Here is a 23,799-nt window from a genome sequence, read left to right on the forward strand (position 1 = left end):
AGTTGTGTCCTTGTAGAATTTTAGTTATGCATTCTGAATGTGCACATTGCAATCACATCTGAATTATTTACCTTTCTTTCAGTTTTCCTGCTATATATGTGTAACAAAACTAGTAATTAAAATACTCTTAATTTCCATTGCTTTTAGGTACAGAGTTAGATCGAGGCCTATGAAAACCATAAGCAAAATTTAACTTTGCACCCCCAAGGCTGCTACAGAGTAAGCATTTTTTTGTTTTTCTCAGTGACAGAAAATGTCAGAACCCTTGAGCTCGTTGCCCTGTGCTAGGACCTGTCTGCCTGAGCTCAGTGCCAGTTTTGACAATGCAGTTAACCAATTTTGTGAAGTGATAGCGACTCTGGAAGCCTTGCTTTGGTGTGGGAGGAAAGTGAGGTAGATTGGTTGGTTGGTTTTCCAGGAGTCTTTCAGGGCATCATTCCTCTTCATTGATGTCCATTCCTTTCAGTGTGCACCAGCTTCTCAGAACAGGCTGCCTTCGGGGTCTGATCAAGGGTAAAGGGACTCAAAACACTTAAACTAGAGCAATAAAAAGGTTGTGGAATTTTAACCAGTGGGAGTTAGTGTCCCTGTATATTGAGTCTTGGCTTTCCTGGGACTGATGAACCTTTAAGATTGTGAAGCACGAAGGTAATTCAAAAGGGGTAGCATATAATAACAGATGAAAAGTCTGTAGGTCCTTCCTTAGGAATGCTCTTAGGTGAGGGGATCAGAAAGTATTCTTATGACACTGACAATGTTTTAGATTTTATAATGTCATTAGTGTGTGATCACTGGCTAGGAGTTCTGAAATTAGCAAATTTTTTTGAATGGACAAATCCCCATAAAATAGGTCAAATGCTCCAAAAAAATCGTGATTTTTTTCTCAGTGTACCTAATCACAGAAAACCAACCTTTCTCAACAAAGTTAATTGTCAATGTCAGTTTTTAATTCTTAAGCATCCCAAACCCAAGGGCAGAATATGACATGCATTACTTCCCTAAAAATAAACAGAACAACCAACAGATTCTTAAGCTCTAAGAAATGCTCTAAAAATGTCTATCTTCTATTTGTGTTTTGCATTCCTGTAGGTTAAGATAGCCCAAATGATTTTCCTCTTGATGTTCTGTTAACTGAATTTCCTCTGAGGCACTGTGTTTTGGTATATGCTGTATTTTATCTCAGAGTAGATTTTTATATGCAAACTATAACTCTCCTAAGCACACTCCGTTGACACCACTTTAAGTACAGTTGCACTGGCAGTAATATATCTGCATGGGAAGAATCCACTAAACAATAAAATTATGTAAATCAGACTATAGGAAGATTATTCATAAGCAAATGCCTAGATATAAGCTTAGCATCTCCTCTGTGGTTCATGGATTTTGTTAAAGTATGACAAACAATCCTGGCAGAAATCACAAGAGAAATTAAGATCAAAGCCTAAGCATAAACTAAAAGAAATGAAGTATTTTCTGCTGATCAATTAACAATGTGCTTTGCTGCCAGCCTGCAGTCATAAACCAAAGAGGAAATCACATTAGGCTGCTTTTATAATCAGGAATAGAAACGGCACTTATGTATAAAAAGAGAAAAACTCATTACGTTTATCTCTGTATTGTTTCTTAATTGTTTTTTCCCCCATCATTGTTATTCCTCATCATTCATATTCAGATTAGATACCTAATTTTAGATGAGCGACCAAGTGTGTAATAAATGCATGAATTCCATTTGGTTTAAATATCCCCATCTAATTACCCTGTGCTTTTGTTATCAATCTCAGATGTTAACAGTCTAATGGCAAAAGGGGTTTTAGTAATTAAATTGTTAGTAGAATTATTGTAGAGCACGTTGACATACCAAACACACGGAATCATAACTATAAATAGTTGGTAAAGGCTCTCAGTGGGAGAGAGATTAAAAAGCAAAAGAATAGCAATCCAATATTATATTTCATATCCTCTCCCTGTATTTGAAACTGCCTTATTCTTCTGTCCAGCATTGTTTACCATTTTATGGGGTATTGAGCTTTTCCTATTCTGAATTTCTTTAGCATCTCTTAGATGCTGAAGAATAGGAAGGTCCTGCTGGAAATTGCATAGTAGAGCACAGAAGACTCTTCCATTTGCTCCTATAAACCAAGGCTACAGTAGTGGTAAATGCAAGTATTAAGTGGCAATTGCATTCTTAATATGCTTTTTTTCCTCTCTCAGAAGATATTTTCTCGAAAGAAAGATGTGGGAAGCTATGCTGTTGAAAGGACAGCCATGGTGTCCTTTCATGTAGGACAGTAATGTCAGTATGTGCTTTTGAATGAGATGTGTGGAGTTACACCCAGTTATAAATGGTTGTATTGATTTCCATAGCAGCAGGAACAAGTATGTTCCTTCTCATCTTCAGAATGAATATAGTGAGTTGAGTTGTGTCTTAGTTTTCAAGTAGGAGGTGTAAGAAAAGAAAAAAAAAATGTCTTTAGGCCAATGTAATTAGGAAGGTTTTTTTTCTCCCTCTGCTAGGCTCTATCAGGCAGCTCTTCTGCTTTCCCTGCAGTTAAAAACAGAGAAGAGAAAGAGAAACAAAGGGTAAACTTTAATGGCCATGGTTCAAAGAGTGATATGAAGTTGCCTCCCCATCTGCTGCCAGTCCTTTGCTGTTTAAATGTTCTGTAGGTGAAACTGGATGTCTTCATGAAGTGCAGTCTCACTGCTGTCATTTCAATCTCTGTGCCTGCCCCATCCTGCCACTGCCTCTCCCTGCACCTCTTCTTTGCACACCTTTTTCTCCCAGGACTATGTTATTCTCACATCCCTTGCCCTGCCTGCCCTTCCCTGCCCTGCCCTTGGTCAGTGCACTGCCAGTGGCACTGCAGGGTAGGCCAAGTCAGAAAGCTCAGCTTAGCTGCACATCTGGTTAGGAGAGGTTAATGCCAAGGCTGCGTTTTGCTGGATGAGAACTGATGGTGTAAATCCTGTGAGTCCCTGTGTATCCTGTTGAGTAAAACAGATAAGCTGAGGGACTTTGCCAAAAGAAGAAAGGGGAGGAAAGGCCAGGATCTGACGATACTTGGCTGAATGGCAAGTCAGGATAGACTAATGGTTTGGGTTTTGGGATAGGAAGGAATTTTCCTCTGAGTCATATTAGCAGAAATGAATATGGTTCTTTTTCCTTCCTTTACGGCATAGAGTCCTGTTCATTTGCAAGGGTCACCAGGTTTGTTTTACCTAATAAAATTTCTTCAAGGCTACTGCAACTCCTTTATTTTTGTCCTTCCTTCCTTCCCTCTCTGTTTTTTGCTTTCCCTCTATTTTTTTCTTCCACTAGCTTCTTTTCAGTGTACCGCTGTTTTAAGGCTCATGAATCTATCCTGTGAAAACTCTGGCACTCATTCTAAATATTTTGAGGAAAAATCTGGAAAAAAATTAAACTATATTTTCTTTCTGATTTTAGGCATGCTGAAGGGCTGGCATTAGTTTGGGTGTGCACCATTAAATCAGTCGTTTTATTTGTAAAGAACTGAATCAAGCCACCCAGGTGTCTATCTTGGATTCCTGTTAGCTACTTTTAGGCTTTTTCTTGCTCACTGCACCAATTTTGTGGTTTATTCTCTGAGGTGACTAATTTTTCCATGACCTGGAATGTTCTGTAATGAGAGAAGAGGGACTTAACACTGTATTTTGCATTTGAGCCTGTTTACTACACAAAATCTAGCTGTTACAATGATAATTTTTTAAATTGAGTTAGTCCTTGAATTCACTTGGTGTTTTTTAAATGTATGTGTAAAGTGAAATCAGAGAGAGGTTGGTACAATACACATGGGGTACCAAAGGTTTTTGATTTTGGAGACTTTATTTCAAACTGGAATACAAGAGTTACATTTTTGTCTCCTTTTTTGTTCAATTAAAAAAAATCTGGTTGACGTGGTAGGAGTTGCTTCTCGGTGTGTACAAAATGTACTATAGGCATAAACGTACAAGGCATAAATCTGTCATAAATCCTAAAATCACAACAGCTGTTGAGTTGATTGTAATGCTCACTTCATGTTTATTAGGACTTCTATAGTTATTTTTCCTAATTGTTCATCATTAATGAAGTTCCCACATCTTGTAGAGGTCACTTCAGTGCCTGGATCAGGAGATGTTCAAATGGAGTTAGATCATGTTTTTCAGTGGGCTTTGAAATCTAATTAGGCAGTTAAATTCCACAGCTCAAAATAAACAGAGCTCCATCTTTTCTGTGAGCTATTTTCAAACAATGAAACCTGCTGAGTACAGACTAACTACAACGTGCAGTGCACAGATTTTGTTCATCAAGAATAAAAATGGTGCTGTTACAGCCTGAGAAATGTTAGGGCCATGGTTTCAAAAATTGACATTTAGCAGTAAAATGTACTGTATATGCACAGTGTAGATAGGCAGGTCATGTATTTTGTGCAGACTGCCATTTATACTTGCAAGTGAATTATTATTATTATTTGCCGTGAAGAACGGCAAAGTTTAAAAGAGTGTTTCACTTGCTCCAAGCAGGTCTTTTGAGAGATTCATTTAAGAGATTAACTGCTATAAATGAAACAATCTGTCTTGCAGAAATTTGAAGTAGGCAATTGCCTTGCCTTGACCTGTAAGTACCCAGAAACTTTAGCCTCTGAGGATACTTTTTAACACTTTTTCTAAAGCTTACTAGCTTTTAAGGCTTTTTAAAGTTCTAGAATAGACAAATGAAAAGTCTTTTGGGCTATGTTAACATTTGGGTGTGTGTGCACTGCACTTGTGAAGGCACTGATGAACCTTTGCTGGTTGTGGTCACAGGCAGGTTTCACTTGTAATGAGCCTAAAATTCTTGCTTACATTTTGTTCATGTTCACCTGTGTGACAAAAGATGTGTGCTAGAGGGGTGGATCTGTCTGTGCCATGGTCCACTTGGAAACCACTGCTCAGCAGTGAGAACATTCTGCTCCAGGGCTGGAAGCTATCCAAGCTGCACCCGAGTGCCAGCTGTGTTTCCATGTGCCAACAAAGAGCTGGGCAGGCTCTCCTGTCAAGAAGCAGTAACTTGGTACTTCCAGGCTGGTAACCAGAGTAGCCATTGCAATGAAGTGGTGTTAGAAATTTCATCTCATCCTTTTGCATCTAGAATAATTCCAAGTGCACAGGTTTAAAATAAAAATGGAATTTCAGGAATAAATCATTAAAGATTTTTAGTTCTAGACTAGATTTGCATTGGGCCTGAAAAATCCCCAGATTTTTTTTCCAGATGACGTTGTGCAAATTTGGATGAGGGACAGTTAGCACAGCAAGCTTTCAAATGTCCTCTTTTTCATAGTTCTGTAATGTATTTATAAAATTGTCTCTCACTTTTTCCTTTGCTGATGGGTGCCACTGAAAATGACCAAAACCAGCTTGGTACAATTTCTGTTACTACTAACCGTATTTGCCTCTCTCTTCTCTGACAGATTCTGCTAGGTTCATCTGAGTGCATTACAGAAGCATATTTATTTCTAAAATAAAATACACAGAGGAACAGATATTATCCAATATAGAGTTTCAGTGTACTGTAAAGCTATGCCAGTCCAAACAACTTCATTATCTGCAAGAAATTAAAATTGTGTTGTTTATATTTCTTCTTATTTAAAGAATTCTATGGGTTTTAGATGTATAAAAGTGGCCTAGCCTTTCTCATTCTGCCTAAGTGCTCAGGTCACACAAATGAGCTATTTCTTTTGGATGTAAATATCTTTTAAGAAGAAATTCCTCACATTTTTACACTCACTTGCATATTTTAATCACCTTTCTCTTTCTTATCCTTATTTTCTTTGATTTTTGTTTCCTATGGTACAACAGTCTCTCCCTTCTTTGAATGTCAAAGAAGTTCTGCCTCTTGATTCCTCTTTAAAGTATATTGGTTTAGTCTAGAAATTAGCTGTCTATCCCAGACCTCTCACCACTGACTGTTACAGTATTACATTGTGTTGGATGTAGTCATGTAGATGACTGATTAGGAATTAATGCATCTTCAGTCTTCAGCAAAATCGCCAAATAATGAAGAGAAGCCTACAGATGGTGCTTTAAATTAGTATTGATATGATATTGAAAAAAAAATCTGGAGCACTGAGTTTACTTTTGAGACTTCTCATTATCACCTAAAATCTCCAAAATTATAAAAAGATATTTTCTTTCCCACCTCCTCCTCCTTCAAATCAACATCTACACGGATAATCTAAAGGTGAGGCTTAGTGCCAGGTGGCCAAGAAGGCAGCTGGCATCCTGGCCTGCACCAGCCATGGTGCGGCCAGCAGGACCAGGGCAGTGACTGTCCCCCTGTACTCAGCACTGGTGAGGCCACACCTCAACTCCTGCGTTCAGTTTTAGGTCTCTCACTACAAGAAAGACTTTGAGGTTCTGGAGGGTGTCCAGAGAAGGGCAATGAGGAGCAGTTGAGAGAGCTGAGGGTGTTTAGTCTGGAGGAAAGGAGGCTCGGGGGAGATCTTATTACTCTCTACAATTCCCTGAAAGGAGGCTGTAGCCAGGTGGGTGTTGGTCTCTTCTCCCAAGTAACGGGTGACAAGAAAAGAGGAAACAGCTTTCTTGTTGTTGCAGTGCAGGAAGTTGGATATTAGGAAAAACTTCTTCACTGAAGTAATGTGGATAGGGATGTGGTGGAGTCACCATCCCTGGAGATATTTCCAAGATTTGTAGATGGGGTGCTTTGGGCCGTAGTTTGATTGTGGACTTGGCAGTGCTGGGCTAACTATTGGACTGGATGACCTTAGAGGTCTTTTCCAACCCAAACAATTCCATGATTTTGTGATGGATTCATACTAGTAGGAGGCTTTGATTTTAAGTGTTTAGAAGCAGATTTTAGACTAGTCCTTTCTATGGCATAAGTTGTATGTGTTACTTCAGTTATTCTGATTGACTAAGTCAAGTATTTGGTGATAGCATTTTTTAAGCCTCTTAAGGTTGAGTGAAATCATGTTTACTAAATAGGATGTCTCCTGCTTAGCTTTAAGCCCATCGTAATCAAAGATACAGTTTCTTTTTCTTACAAAGTAAACCAAACAACTGTCTTATTTTCTTTCCTCTGCAGAAATTCACAAACACTTTTCTAAGTAGCTTTCATGTTCTATTGAAATTTTGATTCCCTCTGAAATGACTACTGTGGAGATAAATTCTTAGCATATCTCATCTTGCTTTGTTTAAAAGAGCTTAATTTGGAAAAGAAAAGAAAAGAAAAGAAAAAAAAGAAGTCCTGAGGTTTTGTGAAAACTTCCAGTAACTTTTAAATCCCTTTGCAAAATAAAGTCATAATATGGTAGTAACAAATCAAGAAAATTCTTGTTTTTGAGACTGTGTGTTTCAGCATATGTACATTTGAAAAATCTTGTCTGTGTTAACAAGTTGCTGAAAAGAAAATTATTTCCCCAGCTTTCTAAGATCAGATCACTGAAATCTATTATGGCCAAGGAAATTTTCATTTGTTTATTTAGTAGTTTAATCTCTGACTTTTAGGAGAGAGAGTTACTGTCAACTGTCATGCCTTACAATCTCTGGTTATCATGACAGATTTTAGAGCCCCTTGCCTGGCCCCAGAGAACCTGTGGTAGGCTTTGCCTGCAGTGCTCTGGCTGCTTGGGCCAGTGGTAAGACAAGGGACTGCAGCAATGCCACAAAGTTAGGCACTATTTTGAGGAAAAAAGGCAAAGATATGATGGTGACAGTGGTTGATATCTTCCTGGTAATTTTGGAAAATATTTGTTGGAGGAGTTTCTTAGCTTTCTTTCTCTCTTTTGCTATGTTTAGGCATTTTCCAATGTATGTATAAGTTTTACTTACCATTTCATATATCAAAGAAAACAAAGTAAAAAAAACCTGCCCACCTTGAAGACTTCTCTGCTATCTCAATGGCCAAGTGCCATCCAGTTTTTTATATTCCTCTGCTTGTAATTTATTTCAATAGATCTATGTCAAACACCATAACGTGGGCTTTTTTTACCCCTAATATCTCCAAAATGGAGTCCTTCTAATACGGACTCCATCCATGTCATAGCTTCTTCTATGGAAGGTATTTGAATAGTGCCTGAAGTTTTTAATTTGCTTGATCTTCTGCCTGCTTTTTGATGCTATCATTATTCTTTTAGAATTAACCATCATAAGTTTGTATGCAATGTGTTTTTTTTTATTTTTCCTCTCTTCATTTTTTAAAATGTCATTGAATATTCACTGAATATTTGCATTTTAATTACATTTAATTCTTATACCTGGTTTTCTTGCAAAAGAAAATTAGATGCAACCACAGATCTGAGAAAATAGTGCAAGTAGCATTGGACAGAAATGTTTTAGAGGTGAGAAGCCTCTACAGATTGTGGATTCTCAATATGGACTAGTTCCCTTTGCCACCTCCCTGATACCATGGCCAAGCAAAGTGGTAGCAGCCCCAGCTGTGGTGCTGACACTGCCAGATGAATAGTTTGCAGTACTTAACTCCCAAGAAGAGATGACAGAGCCCCTTGAGGAGTCCAAGAACTGTTTGACCAGTCTGAAGAGTTCTATGATAGACTTCAGAGACATCTGTCAGCAAAGAAGAGGAGGAGGGATAAAAGGGACAGACTGTATTGGTCTATAAAATGAAAATAATTTTTAAAAAGTTCCTTCTGCATTAAATGGCATGAAAGCAACTCCTACAACAGCAGCCATACTTGCTATCTCATGAATTGCCATAGGAACCATAAGTGTATAATCTTTTGTGTTAATTATAATTGCCATTCATAGTGTTGAATTAACAGTCACACTGTTAATTGATACTCAGAACCTGTGGTTTCTGAGTATCAGAAACCACAAACATATGAGTTCAGTGTAACTGTAAATGTTGTGACCTTGAAAAATGCATTCCCTTTCCCTCTCCCCTCCAGTCTTTTAAACATTTTTTTTAATGTTGACCTTAGCCATAGGAGCATATACTTAAAATACAGGAGGGAACCTCGGCAATCATTCTGCCTATGCTGCCATCTCCCGGCTGGAACCAGCCCCACGTACGGACAGCTCCTTCTCCTTCTGCAGTGAGAGAAAGCTCAGACAGTTCAGCCTCGTGTGCTTGAGGAACTAAAGGCTGTATGGTATTTCCATGCCATATGTATGCGGGCAGCTGATGCTAATGGTATTAGTGCAGCCACAGACAGTTAATTTGCTTTACATACCAATGGATCAATTCTACATTTTATTAAATATCCAAATTTAAAAAAAAAATTAAAAAGCAAACAAAAAGCAGCCAGATCCTTCCAATTTCTTTGCATTGCTGTAGTCTTTTCTTTGAACAAAAGCTGTGAGCTTTTTGAGCAAAATGCTGGTTTTCGTTGCCTTTTTAATTTCCATGGTTTTTGTTCCCACCAACAAACTTTATCAATTCTATCTGAAGAGAAGGTCATTTTTATCAAATATATGTTTCTAAAATAAATATATACAACCTTCTGTATATTTATAACTATGTATGTAGGAGTGTTTTTTGAACAAAATCCTGTTGAGGCAGATGTCTGGAACTTTCTTTAGTTTTATGTCAAAGACACATGGCTCATACCTCATCTAAATTTGCTCTATCCAATTTACATTGAGCAAGGATCTGGTCAAAAGGTGTTGCTAGAACTCACAATAGCGTTAGTATGGGAAATTTCTGATGAATACTAGTTGTGGGATCACTATGAGAATTTAGTTCAGTCACCCAGATATTATAAAAAAACCCTACAAATTTATTTCCAAACTGGCATGTTACTTCAAAAAGAAATTAAGATAAATGTTACTTAAGGGCTGTACCATAAAGGTCCAGTAATAATTGTTACAGTAAAAAGGAGAGACTGACTTACAAGTCAGTTGCAACAGATCAAAATAATAAAGTAGCCTGTGTATTATTGCTGCCCTCTCTTTGTCATTCACCTTTCTTTGGCACAAAATTGAGGAGCTTTCTCTAGCATGGCCTGAAACTGCAAACTAACTTTGAATTCACTGCCAGATAACCCAGCATTTGGAGACTCTGAAGCACTTTGTGCATGGCTGTTTGCTTAAATGCCAGTGTCCAGATAAACTGCAGTGCAGGATGCTGTTGGCAGTCAGTATTGACACAAATTAAAACATGTCTCATTAATGACATTTAGTGGTCAAGCCAGGACCTGAAGCAGCAAATATTACCTGATGCCTTGTACTGAATTTCTCATAATGAAGTGACAAGTCTAATTTTGTAGCTAGAGATGCAGATTTTTGCCCATTGTTATAATAAAATAAAAGAGTATTAAGGTAGGGCTTTTTCTTTCTTAAATGGCTTGATCTGATTAGGTGGTGCTTGGGCTGGATGGGGTCACTTGGTCTTTCTGGTGTGCTTTTGCCTTCTCATTTCCTGGGATGCTACTGTGAAAGCATCAGGAGAAAGCTGCTGTGTACAACTGCCTCACAAGGGGAAGCAGAGGAGCAGGCACTGATCTCTTCTTTGGGGTGACAGGTGACAGGACTCCAGGAAATGGCCTGAAGTTGTATCAGGAGAGGTTTAGGTTGGATATTAGAAAGAGGTTCTTCACCCAGAGGGTGGCTGAGCACTGGAACAGGCTCCCCAGGGAAGTGGTCACAGCACCAGCCTGACAGAGCTCAAGTGTTTGGACAATGCTCTCAGGCACATGGGATTCTTGGGGCTGTCCTGTGCAGAGCCAAAAGCTGGGCCTTGATGATCCTTGTGGGTCTCTTCCAGCTCAGAATATTTTATGATTCTTTGTGAAACTGATGTTTTCCAGCTGCTCTTCTGCATTGACCAGTGGGTAAGAAACACCAGGGCTGATCAATGGAGATAAAACTAAAACATTATTCTTTCAAAAGCAATTTGAATGGAGCCAGTTTAGAGAGGGTGACCAACCACCTGACATCTCCTCTTTTACCAACTACCCTCTGGTGGTACAAGTCCTTTGTCTTGCTGTCAAAACTGACACTGGACAGCAAGCTCATCCTCCAGCCATCCTTGGTCACCCTGCTTCCCAGGCTGGCTGTAAAATCCCTCTACTGGGAAGGGCACTTAAAGGTCTGCAGGCTGTGGGAAGCCCTTGGGACGGGGGCACACAGTGAAAAACTCCTGATGACCATCCTCAGACTGCCCTCTGAATAGAAAGTTCTTGCAATTGTAGAGCTGTGTGGCTGTTCCTGCCTTGTGGGTTCCTCTGCTGGCCTTAGATGTTTGAGTGACTATTTAAAAATAAAACATCAATTTAGTTTTCTGTACATTGTCATCATTAGAGCTCCAGGCATGGTCAGAACAAACCCCAGCTGTCAGTTCCCCAATCTCTTCACCAAGTTCAGCTCCCTGGGTAGAAGGCTCCCTGCAGGGCCTTTGGGAATCAGGGAGGAAACAGCAGGTCCCCACCAGTCACAGTGGTTGCATGATGGAGAGGTTAACAGAGGTACAGGATGCTTTATTTAAGTACTTCTGTGTGTAAGACCAGGAAGAAGGTACCATTTTCTCAAACCAGTCCAAATGAACTTTGCTACTATATAGAAAAATTGTGAAATGCATTGGAGTTATTGTTTATTAAAGTTTAAGCTTATTCTGTTTGCCAAATACATATTTATGTCAATGAACAAATGTGTGTGTGGCAGAGAGGGATGGAAATATTCTTTTGGAGCTAATTAAATTCCGAAGATGAAAAAATGTAGTACACAATCTGTAGATTTTTTCTGGTAGGTTTAGGGGGGGTGTTGGGTTTTTTTATTTTTTTACTTCCTTCTGTTCTCTTGTTATATTGATGATTATTTATTCGTTTTACATCTCAGTTTAGGAGTTGTATTGCTTCTTAATTTTTTTCAAGTTTATATCTGAAGCTGGTGTCATAATTCTAGAATCTTCAGTTTATGAAGTTTTCTTTACTCTTTTTCACTGTCAACCTGGATTGCATTCCTTTTTTCTACAGCTGAACAAACAGAAGGCCATATCCATCAAAAACATAGTCTTGTACCAAGTGAGCTCATATAAACTAGATACCTACACAGTACTGAATTAAAATTGATTTGTACTTATGGGATGAGAAGTAATTTCAGATATTCTATTCATCTTCTGGGATAGTTTATTAGTTACTTAAATTTAGCTTATATGAGAATGGCCTTAGCAAACTAAGTTACAAACAAGAAATTCCTGCCAGAAATAGTCATAGTGTTTTGGTTTTTTGTTTTGGATGCTGTTGGTTTATTTGGGTCTGGGGGTTTTTGGGGCTTTTTTTTCTCTGTGGGTTTTTTTCCACTTTTGCTCTTAAATCTTTCTGTAAAACTGAGGTGAGGAAATCCTGTCAGATCTATCTTCAAATGAGAGCATTGGGAAAAATCCAGAACTCAATCCCACAACTTTTTCCTTAGAAAACCTTTTGCATGTCTATCACTTTTTTCATTTTTATCAGTAAAACCACCGTCTGAGCTGATTCATGTAGACTGCCGCAAATACATTTCAGTTGCCAAATTCTGATTAAAACCCACTCAAGCCTGAAGGTAGCTTGAGATTTTCAGGTTATCAGCTATCCTTGTGCTTTTCGTTGTGCTACTTTGCTTTCAATCTAATTTAAAAGAAACCTTGTAGAAGGAAAAAAGGGGAAAGAAAAACCCAGTGACATTAAGGTGATTTTAACGGAGCAAAGTAGTGATGTAATGACAGGTCACATTTTACATATACTGTTTATTTATCTAATAAGACAGAAATATCACAGCTTGTGTTTAAATCCAATAGTTGCATTTGCAATCCCAAGAATGCTGCAGTTCAGAAAGATCTCAGACAAGTCATTTTACCTCTTCATACCAAATCTCTCAGGATTCTGATTATGCTCACGTTTGGTTCTCCTCCTTTGTCCTGCTCGTGGGGAGGATCTGGGCCTTTCCTATAAGCCATTCACTGTCTCTGCTCCTCTAAGCCAAGGTATTGTGCAAGCGAGCATTAGTATTTCTGAAATACACTGTGTATTTCTAAACTTCAAAGTGAAATTAAATCCCATGCACAAAAGAAACCTGAATATATTTCACTCCAGTCTTGTTTCACAGCTGAATTTTCATGAGAAAACAAAATTGGTTAATATGGGCAGTAAAATGTCTTGATTTTGAAAATAGTTATGGTAATCTTATATTCATCTTGCTGCACTTTCATTTATCTAATTATATAGCATATTCAAGATCTAATTTTTACACCGTTATTATGTAGAAATGATGAATGGCATTTATTTCTTATTAGAGAATTTTTTTTTCTCCGTTTGAAAAGCTAGCATTAAATTTTAAAGCAGCCTTTTAATTTTATTTCTAATTATTAAATAATTTATTTTCTATTTAATGTATTACATATTTTCTATTATTTATATTATTTTGTCATAAATGTTCTGGCTTGTGAAAAACACACTTCATCAAAACATATTATGTGTTCGTTACACATCAATGTGTAATGAACGTTCATTCATTTTAATAATCAACACATCAATAGTGTTGATTATTAAAATGAATGGATTTTTTTCCAGTTCCTTCGTGGCTTAGGTATCTGAAGTTATTTAAAATCTCCCAGATGTCATGAAAGGATTCTACAGTTAGCTAGGGCACTACACTGTGTCTCTGCAGTACATACAATATAAATAACAGAAAAATATCAGATTAGTTATTGTATGTTCCCCCACCTCACCCAAAAAGCTATTTTTCTAAATGCATGGTTCACAATATACTGATTGACAGAATCTATTGTAAAATTATAATTCAAAAAACCCAGATGATTTCAATATGAAGTTTTATTTCTATACTCTCCCCCATTAAGATTAAGCATTTCTTAATTTCTGAATGATACCCTCTAAGGAGAAAAGATATTTAAGAAACTATTGCTATTTTTAAGGTATGGTAAATAGTATTATTTCTAGTAACAGTTCTAATAATTTATTAAAAATACTAATATTATACAAATATGTTTGTATATTTGATATTTTCAAGTTTATGGTAAAAAATAAATAATTGGTTTTACTGTGTTTTCATATAGACTAAACCCATAATTGGGATCCGAGCACGAGTTTAAAGGAAATGTTAAGTGGAATATACACCAGCTGTGGCAGGCAAAAATTCATTGTCTGTCTTTGTATTATAAAGAAAGATGAAAAGCTCATATCCTCCTCAATCAGACTTGTGGTTTGGAATTTTTTGGTATTATACAATAAATATCTAATGAGGCATTTCTTAGTGTAGTTCTAGCTGTGTAATCCATAGATACAGTCTGCTATATTTTTTTAAGGTTCTGTATTTCGCACTTCTTAAAGTCCCTGCTACTTCTTAAGGATTAAAAAAAAAAAATCTTTATTGGTATAGCAGCCTTGAATTTCATTTCTACTTAAAACAGTAGAGAGACGTCCTGCCAGCAGCGGTTAGCTGAGCGTGGTCTATTGCCATAAAGATAAACTGCATAGGTTTCCCAGCAATGAAGGTCAAAGGACACATGCACAGCTATTTATTTGCTTTTAAAGCAGAAGGAATATGATTTATGCAGGATATTAGCTAATGTCACAGTGCTGAGCTTTGCAGGTGCGGCCATGGGAGCCTGACCCCCGCTAATCCCTCCAAGTGCAGCGGGCACGCATGCAATGGCTTTGTTGTTGCCCTGCTGCTCCGTGCCTCACTTTGTTCACTGCTTTGAGAGGTGAGGCTGCATTTCCCTGGACAGGCTTCCAAACTTTTGGTTAGATTTGAGCTGAGCAAGTTACGGATATTTGGGCAGCGCTTTTGGGCAGAACTTCTGGTACCCAGAGTTGATTTAATCTCACTGCACGGGTTGGGTTTGAGGCTGCCTCTGCTGAGTTTTGTACCAAACTTTTGCTGCAAGTGCGTCATACTCACCCAGCCATCTGCTGATACAAAGCCTGCTAAACAGCCTTAGCTGATGGGCTCTGCAAGGGAGTCACACAAATGGACCAGCCTTGACACACACACTCCTGCTCTTCAGGGAGGCGGGCCAGTGCTGACATTTCCAAGAGCTGACTGTCACTGTCAGAAGTGCCCTAATAATGCATCTAATAATTCAGATTTCTTTTAATGATGCATCATTACCATGTCTTACCTGCATTCTGTAAGATGCAAAGCATAGATGGCCAGCCCAGCACAGGGAAGAGGCACACAGATTTTTGGGCCTTGTTACCTTGTTTAGCATATAAGTAGAGAGCATAAATGTTTTGTAACAGATTACAAACAGCAATCTTACTGCTTCTCTTTCAAACTGTTTTTTCTTATGTTACTCTTGGGCTTAATTTGAGGTGGTGAGCTTATTCTTTGTGTGCTAGCAGTGTGAGAAGAGTCTTTAGAGTTTCAAGCACAAGAATAAGCTGCACTTTTACTTTGAAAGATTAAGTAAATAATGATGTTTTAACACCACTCAGAATAATAGTATTCAAAAAAAAAGGAAGTGAAGAAGTGCATATGACTGATGATTTTACTTAAAGAAAAAATAAGTAATGATGTTTCACATCAGAGTTTGTCAGAGGATTATTTATGAAGATTTGAACATAATTTCTTTGGTATGAAATATTTTCTCAGAAACGTGTAGGAGATTGTGGTAATTTAAGAACAAATGCATGCTGAATTTCTGCAATTAGGATATAGAAAAAGAGGGCTAATTATACCTTTTGCCTGTCCACAGAGGGACAGAAGAAACATCTCTTCCCCAAAATGGTTACATGTATTATTTGCATGTGCAATTATTGCAGAATCATAGGCTTCATCTCCCTTACCAGATATAAGAGAGAAATATTTTTATAGTTTATGTTTAAAAAGTGTGTTCTGTAAAGACACATGTAGAAACCCCTAGAGGGAGCCAGAAGCCTTCCTTAGAACTGAAACAGCAAACTTTCACATGGAGTTGTAAATTTTTTTTCCTCTTCTAATACAGTATGTATTCCTAGTTGTTTCATCTGAATTTTAAACATACTGCTTTGTGTGCTAATCAGAAATATATTTGACAATTTACATGTTGAATTTTATAGCTATTAACCACGATGTTTGAGGAGGGGAATGTGCAGCAGCAATATGCACTGAATGATGGAAGGGGCTGTGAGTGTGTCTGCTATGCTGGCACAGCACTTTTTGGTGGGTGTGTGTTGCTTTGGATAGTGCTGAGGGAGATGCTCCCCTTCCTACCTCAAATCACATCTGTTTCAGTTTTGAAATACAGGACACATTTCCTTGATTGCCTTACTTCTTTTCAAAAACTAAAGATAGTATGATTTGTGAATGTTGATATTTTCTGTTTAGTCCAGCAACAGTGAAACAATCATATCTTTCACCTTTTCTCTCTATATAAGCAGAAGCAGAGGGGGACAAAGCAGTTGCATCTTTCTACTTCTCTCCACCTTTTGTAGTTAGCACCCCACTCCTCACAGCCTGTTCACATGCTCTTGGTTGTGCCAAGAGTTTATCCCATGCACAAGTTTGTTGACAAGTTCACTGTAAAACGTGTGTCCTTCTGGGAATGCCCTGCTATGCATTCAGCAAAAGTCTCCCAGTACCCTGGCGAATCAGCAAAATATTTTAATAAATGCCTCGCTTCTATGAACTGAATACCCTGATGGTTATTGGATTTGTCACAGGATATAGGATTTCTCCTCTAGCCAAACTGACCTTCATAAGCTATTGTGTTGCAAACCAAATCTTAATGTAATCAAATAATGAAAAAAAAGCTTAATTAACAATAAATGACCCCATTTTCAAAAGCAAGTAACTAATTTTGTGGACCATCATTAAAGCTTGTTTTTTAAAAATTGTGTTGGTTTAGCATTTTCATCATGTGTTTTGAAAACATAACTGAACATTGAGCCATTTTTAATCAAAAAGGAATCAAACTGCTTTCAGCAGGACACTACATTTATGACTAGACTTAGATCTTGTAACTCCTGATTGCCACAGAAATGAGCAGGTCATGAAATGCTTTTCTCCTGGGAAAAAAATATGTGTGCTATGCAGCCATAAATTCTGATATACTCTCATTATAGCACAAAGAATTAAAGAACACCAAGTAAATTACTTTTTCTCTCCTTCTGTGTGCTCTTCTTGAGTCATGTTGTAAATGCTGGATTCTGTTGGTGAGTGATGCCAAAATCCTGTCACAGCCTTTTATTGCCTGGGTGAGAAGCAGTCCTTTTGCAATGTAAACAAAGGACATCAATGGCTTTTTTTTTTTTTTTGCCAATCAAGAGAATAGAAGGCGGGGGGGGGATGCACAGAACCAGTAACCTTCACAACCATTGTGTGAAGGCTCATCTCAGTGAAGATTTAAGTAATTATTTCGTTCGGTTACCTCTTTGCACTTTTATAGTATTCTTCTGACTATCTGTGTATAATGCTTAACATTATACAGTCTGCTTCTATCCTAAGCAAAGTAAAAATTTAAGACTTAAAAGACAAAAACATATTTCTAGAAGTGAGCGAGACCAATATAAATTCAATTGAATTTAATTGAATTGAGTGTAAACTTTAACATGGCTTTAAATATGGAAGAACTATTTTTAATAATTTGTGCATGAAAAGTCCTTTAACTTGCATAAATTCCTTCAGATGCTTGATACCAGTTCTGAACTAATAGTCCCTTGATTCAGTGGCTGGGCTCTGCTCTTCAGCAAACAAACTCAAACATGTGATGTGGATGCTAAAGGGGAAATAGCCAGATTTGGAGTATAGCAATATATTAGTCTGCATTTCAGGTATATGATTATACTTTTAGCTTGAAAGCACTGGGTAAATGTATATTTGATAAAGGCAGATGAAAATCTACCAGATAGTAAGAAAAAACAAGACACAAAAATACGCCCAATGAGAAGAAAATACAGTGATTTATAAAGCATGCTTTTAGCAGCATTTCTGAGTTTCATGTGCTAAACACCTACTCTTGACCCCGAATTGACCTTGAAGTTTATGAGCTGAAGGTAACAATTATGCAACGGCTAAAATATGCAGACAGGACTTTACTGCCTAAAAAGAATTGCTGTCCTGTGTTTTGTTTGAATTAGCATGCTTTGCTGTTTATGAAACTCTGTCCTTTTGGGAAGCCAAAGGGAAAGAAGCACTGGTAGCCAGGGTGCAGATACCTCAGAACAGAGCGGGGCTGAGCATGGGAGGGGGGCACAGGCATTGGGTTAGGTCACTTCTGCAGGAGAAGTCACCCTCTCTTTCTTTGTGCCATTCCTGAAAAAGAGAATTTATCCCAAGGAATGTCTCCAGACAGAGATTTAATGCTGGAAAAGCTCAGTTGCAATGTAAACTTTCCAGCAGGGTGAAACAGGCCTTTTTTATCTAAAGCCCTTGCTCAGAATAAAATGGCCTTGTCAAAGGCTTGGCTTTATTAATTTTTATCACATCTTACAGCTTCTAAAAGTTGTCATCCAACTTCAGCCTTTGAGTTCATTCATACAGCAGTAAAGTGACTGCATTGCATTTGCTGTATGTTGCAGCTCTTCTTCTGAACACGGAAATTAGGTGTGAAAAATAATGTGTTTAGACTCTTACTTGCACAGTAATCCCAGGTATCCCTTATAATTTAAATGGATGTTTCTGGTTTTTAACCTTTTGTAAATAGAAGGCTCATTTTTGTGCTTGAAAAAAATAATCCCTGCAGCAGTGTCTCTCAATTGTCAGCGTCCGGCTAGCTCCAGCACTGCCAGCAGCACGAGGGGGCTTCTCCCGAGAGCTGGCTTGGGGATAGCGCCTAAGGCAGTGCCCAGCTTGCGGCTGTAGACACACCTTGTGCAGGACGGAGTCCAGTAAAGGCTGCAACCAGCGGAAAGAAGACGGCGGACTCCAACTGTGGCTTAATCCAGGCTTTAATGAATCCGGAGGGACCGACAGGAGAAGACGGGAAAAGGGCTGACAGCAAGTTTTAAGGGGTAGGGAGAACAAGGGAGGTGCCAGGCCTTGGGCCAATGGGGGTGCAGTGGGGAGTGGGCTCCAAGGGATTGACACGTGGGCAGCACCAACGGGAAACATTCTGGGGAGGGGCCCCGGTTCCTCAGCCAACCATCGAACTCCCCTGCTGGAACATTCTAGCAGTAAGGGTGGGGAGTGAGAGTGATTGGCGGGGTACTGGGGAGGGATCAGAAGAAAAGATACAAGGGTTTCCAGGGAAACCAGGGCGGAGTTTAGGGGATACATTGTGGGCTGGGGTGGAGCCAGGAAGACAGACAGCTCCAAAGGCGGGAAGGGAGAACTGGGGCAGAACCATTTTCAGACAGGAGGGGGTTGGAACAAACCAACCTAATAACTTAACAAAACACACTGCAACAAATCCCCAAACAAAACCACCTTCAAATCTACTGCTTTGTTCTTCTGTTCCTTTGAATAATGCAATAGACAATGATGTGACATTTGGAAAGCAGAGGCACCCAGACATACATGCATAGTTTTACAAATAAATTTTCTTGTTTTTCTTACTTTCTAGCAGCATGAAATCTCAAAGCAATATAGGCTGTTCATGACATACAGGCATGCCACTAATTTTGGCAAGAAATAAAGGGTTCCTCAGATCCTATTTTACTCTTTGCGTTAGCCACAACCATCTCCTTTGTCATGAGAGGCCTGCTGAAGGTGCAGGTTCAATTTTACTACTGTTTTTCATCCTCTAAGACCTTGGAGCAAGTCACACAGTGTCTTCATCAAGTGCACAGTGACATTTTTATCTACTTTTCTTGCAGATGAGTTTAGGGAAGATGCTACTGTTTGAAGAGTATTTGTAAGATACAAAGGGCTGGAACCTTACAGTCTTTTCATCTCAGGTAAAATCTAATGTACTCTCTGCTGCTCCAGCTCTGCAACAAGGAATGAGAAATCTTAGGAAATTCCAGGGCATTGCTTTGAACAGCAGGTGTTAGGTTGGTGTGTCTTTCCTAAACAGATGTTTTAGCTGCAAAAGAAACAGACCAAATGAACATACCCCAACTCTGGAAAAAATTAAATCTGTATTTTTAAATGTATGGAGTTATTCTATTAGTACTAAAAGTACTTGAGAACTAATTATTATTGAAGCTGTGAACTCTCTTGGGCATATTACTTATGTTTAGTGGCAAATTTCCCTAAAGGCATTGGACAGCATTTTCCTTCATAGTTTCTTTAATGCAGAGGTTTCTAATGGCTATAAAATCCTCTAAGTAGTCATGAAATTATCTTGTTACATTTTCTGAAAAAATACATGTAAATTTGATTATTCATTAGAAAATTATAATAAAATGAGTCCCTTTGCCCAGCTGGCTTTCCTGAGAACTAAAGGAGGATTTTTTAGACAGAATAATATTGTTCTCTGCAGTAGTACCAGTGTGCAATGCTGTTCATCATTCTTGCTACCTTAAAGCTTTGTTATACTTCTGTTCTAGGCTTTGTGGACTTTGAAGTAAATTATGACATATAATATACCATTCTTTTTCACAATTCCTATAAAAATATCTAGTTAACTATGCATGAAAGAATTTTCAATGGGAACAAAAAAGTTAGCCTTTTTTCCTAGGCTCCTATTGGGGTGCATTCTAATAAGCTATGAGACCATCTCTGACTACTGCAGGTTAAAGAGACTCCTCACAGCACAATGGGCATGCTTTAAATCAAACCCTGTGTGCCAATTTTACTCTAGTGGAGTACCTAGGAAATAACTTATTATATAAGATGTATGTAAGTGCTCTGATGACTCTCTGCATTATTTTCATGACTTTCTTCCTGCATCTCTTATTTGATAGATCCAATAGGTGACTTTCATTCAGTGCTTCAGGTGTTCTCATGGATCCAGTACAAATTTTTGTTGCAGAAGAACCAATTTAACTAACTCAAAACAAATCCTCAGTTGGAAAGGTTTATGTTGCATAGTGGAGAAATGAGCATTCAGGAGCCCCTCTGGCTATGGTTACATCTGGGGCTGGCACTACAGTGTCCAGCTGTGCAGCAGCTCAACAGTTTGAGGCTGATTTTCTTTTTTCCCCTTTAAATGCTTCCATTTCACCCCTGGAACAAAGTGGGAAATTTTTTAAAATCTAATAATTTGACAGTATGGCAAAATGCTATTTTTCCCCAGGAGAAGGTCTGCAAGGCTCTTCTCATTTGGACAGGAACTGTGTTTCAGAGAGGACCCCAGAGCCCTTTGCTCAGCAGCATCTGGCAGGCTTCAGTGAGGTTCAGAAGCCATTCTGCTGAGCCTTGGTTTTGTAATGCATCACTTATGTTCTTCAAGGCAGTCTCATAAATTATTAGTACACTGTGTGTCTATGGTGTTTCTTGTCCTTAAATCTTTAAGTCATTTACTGTACTGGCTCTCCAGAACATATCATGTTTTTTTCATAGTTGAGAGTGGGGAACTTAGACATAATGTCAGTATGCTGTACTGAGTTTTACTAATATTGAAAAACTGATGTACTGGACTAATATTTTAAATTAGTACTATCTACAGTAAAATGCAGAACTCAGGAATTAGAGTTGCCACACTTATGTTTTCCATGTGAATGCTTCAACCTTGGCTTTATAAAGCCAGAAATTCCTTGCTGTCCCCAGGGGTAACTCCTTCAGTTTGATGAGCGTGATGATAATGAAACACATCCTGCAATTCCTTATTCAGAGTGCTTAGGGGAATGGGGTAGGCATTGGGAATTAAGATCAATGCATCACCTACTCCAAGTAGATTGTAGGGATGTACACTTCTTCATGGGAAAGACAAGAAAATGCATTTCAAGACACCACCAGGTATAAAAGCATGTAGACACGAATAACATATATAGCAGCTATAGGGTTTTGCACTTGTGTCCTGTGTTTTTCACAATAATATTTTCATCTTCTGAAAAGCAATTATCTCAGTGCTTAAAATGGCATTTAGGAGCATGAATATAGTTTAGGGTTTGGGGTTTTTTTTTTACTGTGTATGTCAGCTTGTTTTCTCAGCTTCACATATGATACAGCCTTAGTTTCTACTGCATATTAATATCACCACATGTGAGAAATAAAAGCCAGAGAAAGGATAAGGACCTTTTCCAAGACCACACAACAAGTCAGTAGCAGAACTGAAATGAAACCACAAGAATTCCTGGCTCCTTATTAGATTTTTTAGTCATTTTGGAGGGCCTCATCCAGACGTGTAGAGAACAGTTTATGTAGAAAAGTAAATTTTAAACATGTCCAAAGGGTGATTTACATTAAGCTGTGTTTTATGCTATGGTATAAACAGGTGTTTGATGCTGCTGTCTACCTGCTGGCACTGTTCTGATTGATTTTTCCAGTCATTTGGTGGTACTGTGCTTCTGTGGTAATAAAGAAAGCCAAGGTAAAGAGGTCAGTAGTAGCTACAGTAAATGGTTAAAACACATGTCCTTAGCAGCATTCTCAGAATTTGGTTCTTTAGGGGGGTTACCATGAAAGACAGGACGCAAAGCCCAGTGGTATCGGGTAGGTGGAAGTAATGGACATTGCATCTTAGAAGCAGAAATGAACATAGATGCTGCTGGGGCTACAGGGTTTTTTTTGAGACAAAGGATGGTGAAAACAACTTGTTCAAAACTTTTAATCACCTTTGATCTTCTTGAATGGGAATAATAGATTTGTGGGGGTGGGATGGAGGGGAAGAAAACACTCAGCATCTTATGCCTTAGAAGAATATTTATTATGTTTTCAAAAGCCTTCTATTTTTAATATAAAACACTTGCATTCATTTACATCAGCACAAAATGATATAAAAAGTGATAGCTGTCTTTTATGTCCGCTCTCAGAGGGTATAATGAAAAAACTAAGGAGAATTAGCCCTATAATTTCTTTCTTTCATGCTACTGTGTTCTTAAAGCAGTGGTATACAGGAGACTCTCCTAATTAAAAGCAAATAAATACACAGAGAACTGAATTGATGGCACCATTTGGAGTATCCCTGTGATTTGGAAAGCAGATTGTTCGTAACCCAATGGAAAGTTTAATGAGCCACCCTCTTCCTCAGTCTGCTGCACAGGCAGCCTGGGAACTGGTGTGCTGTCACGACAGAACCTGGCACTGTTGTGTGCTTGGCCAGATTCACTGAATACTGAATTTATGCCTTACAGCTAGTTTTTTTCTTTTTTTTTTTCTTTTTTTTTTCTTTTTGTAACAGCAGCAGCAAATTTAAACTGCATCCTAAAGTTTGAGACAGTCAACCATGAGATTCTTCCTGCTGCACTTTTTACAGACTCTTAACTCAGATGCCTTTCAGCTGGGAAAAGGAAATCGTATGTTGTTTCTGGCCTGGCCTACCTGGCAGCAACCAAAACGAGGTCAGAGAACTCAACATATGTAATAATAGATGGATTTTAAGTAGTTGATACCTACTTTTTTGCTTTTTAACTGAGTTTTGATTGTTAATAGAGCAAAATAATTTAATCAAGCTACTAAAAGCAGTATTGCTCCCAGGATTTTTAGTTTATCTATATTTCACACGGGCATTTTAATATGCGATTCCTTTCCTGTGCATGGAAAGAGGATTTTTTTATCTGTGCTAGTCTTTTACCGGGAGAACTCTTAGCCAGCTTCTCTTTATTCCTGAAAGACCGATTCCCTTCCCCAGCTGCATTAGTCCCAGTGCAAATGCTAGCTCAGCGCTGGCAGCTCCCCTTAGCGGGAATGCATTCCTTCCTTTGCGGGATTTGACACTGGGAGAGCAACTGGCGCTCTGGGCTCGTCCCAGGGGATCAATAGCTCTTTCAGGGGGATGCACTTTGATGGTGAGAAAGCAACCTGCTGTGTTAAGCTGTCCAGATGATCTGGTCAGAGTCTGGACTGCTCAGCCCACTGTTCACCAGGCCAAATACCTGTTTC

At 38.5% G+C, this 23,799-nt stretch overlaps 1 protein-coding gene across 1 annotated transcript in view; it reads left to right on the forward strand.

The window, feature by feature from the left end:
* The window catches only part of HDAC9 (histone deacetylase 9), a 457,531-nt gene that overhangs the window by 89,624 nt on the left and 344,108 nt on the right, over positions 1 to 23,799 (forward strand). The window lies entirely within an intron of this gene.

This window comes from Molothrus aeneus, chromosome 1, assembly GCF_037042795.1.
Source record: "Molothrus aeneus isolate 106 chromosome 1, BPBGC_Maene_1.0, whole genome shotgun sequence".
Classification (NCBI taxonomy): domain Eukaryota; kingdom Metazoa; phylum Chordata; class Aves; order Passeriformes; family Icteridae; genus Molothrus; species Molothrus aeneus.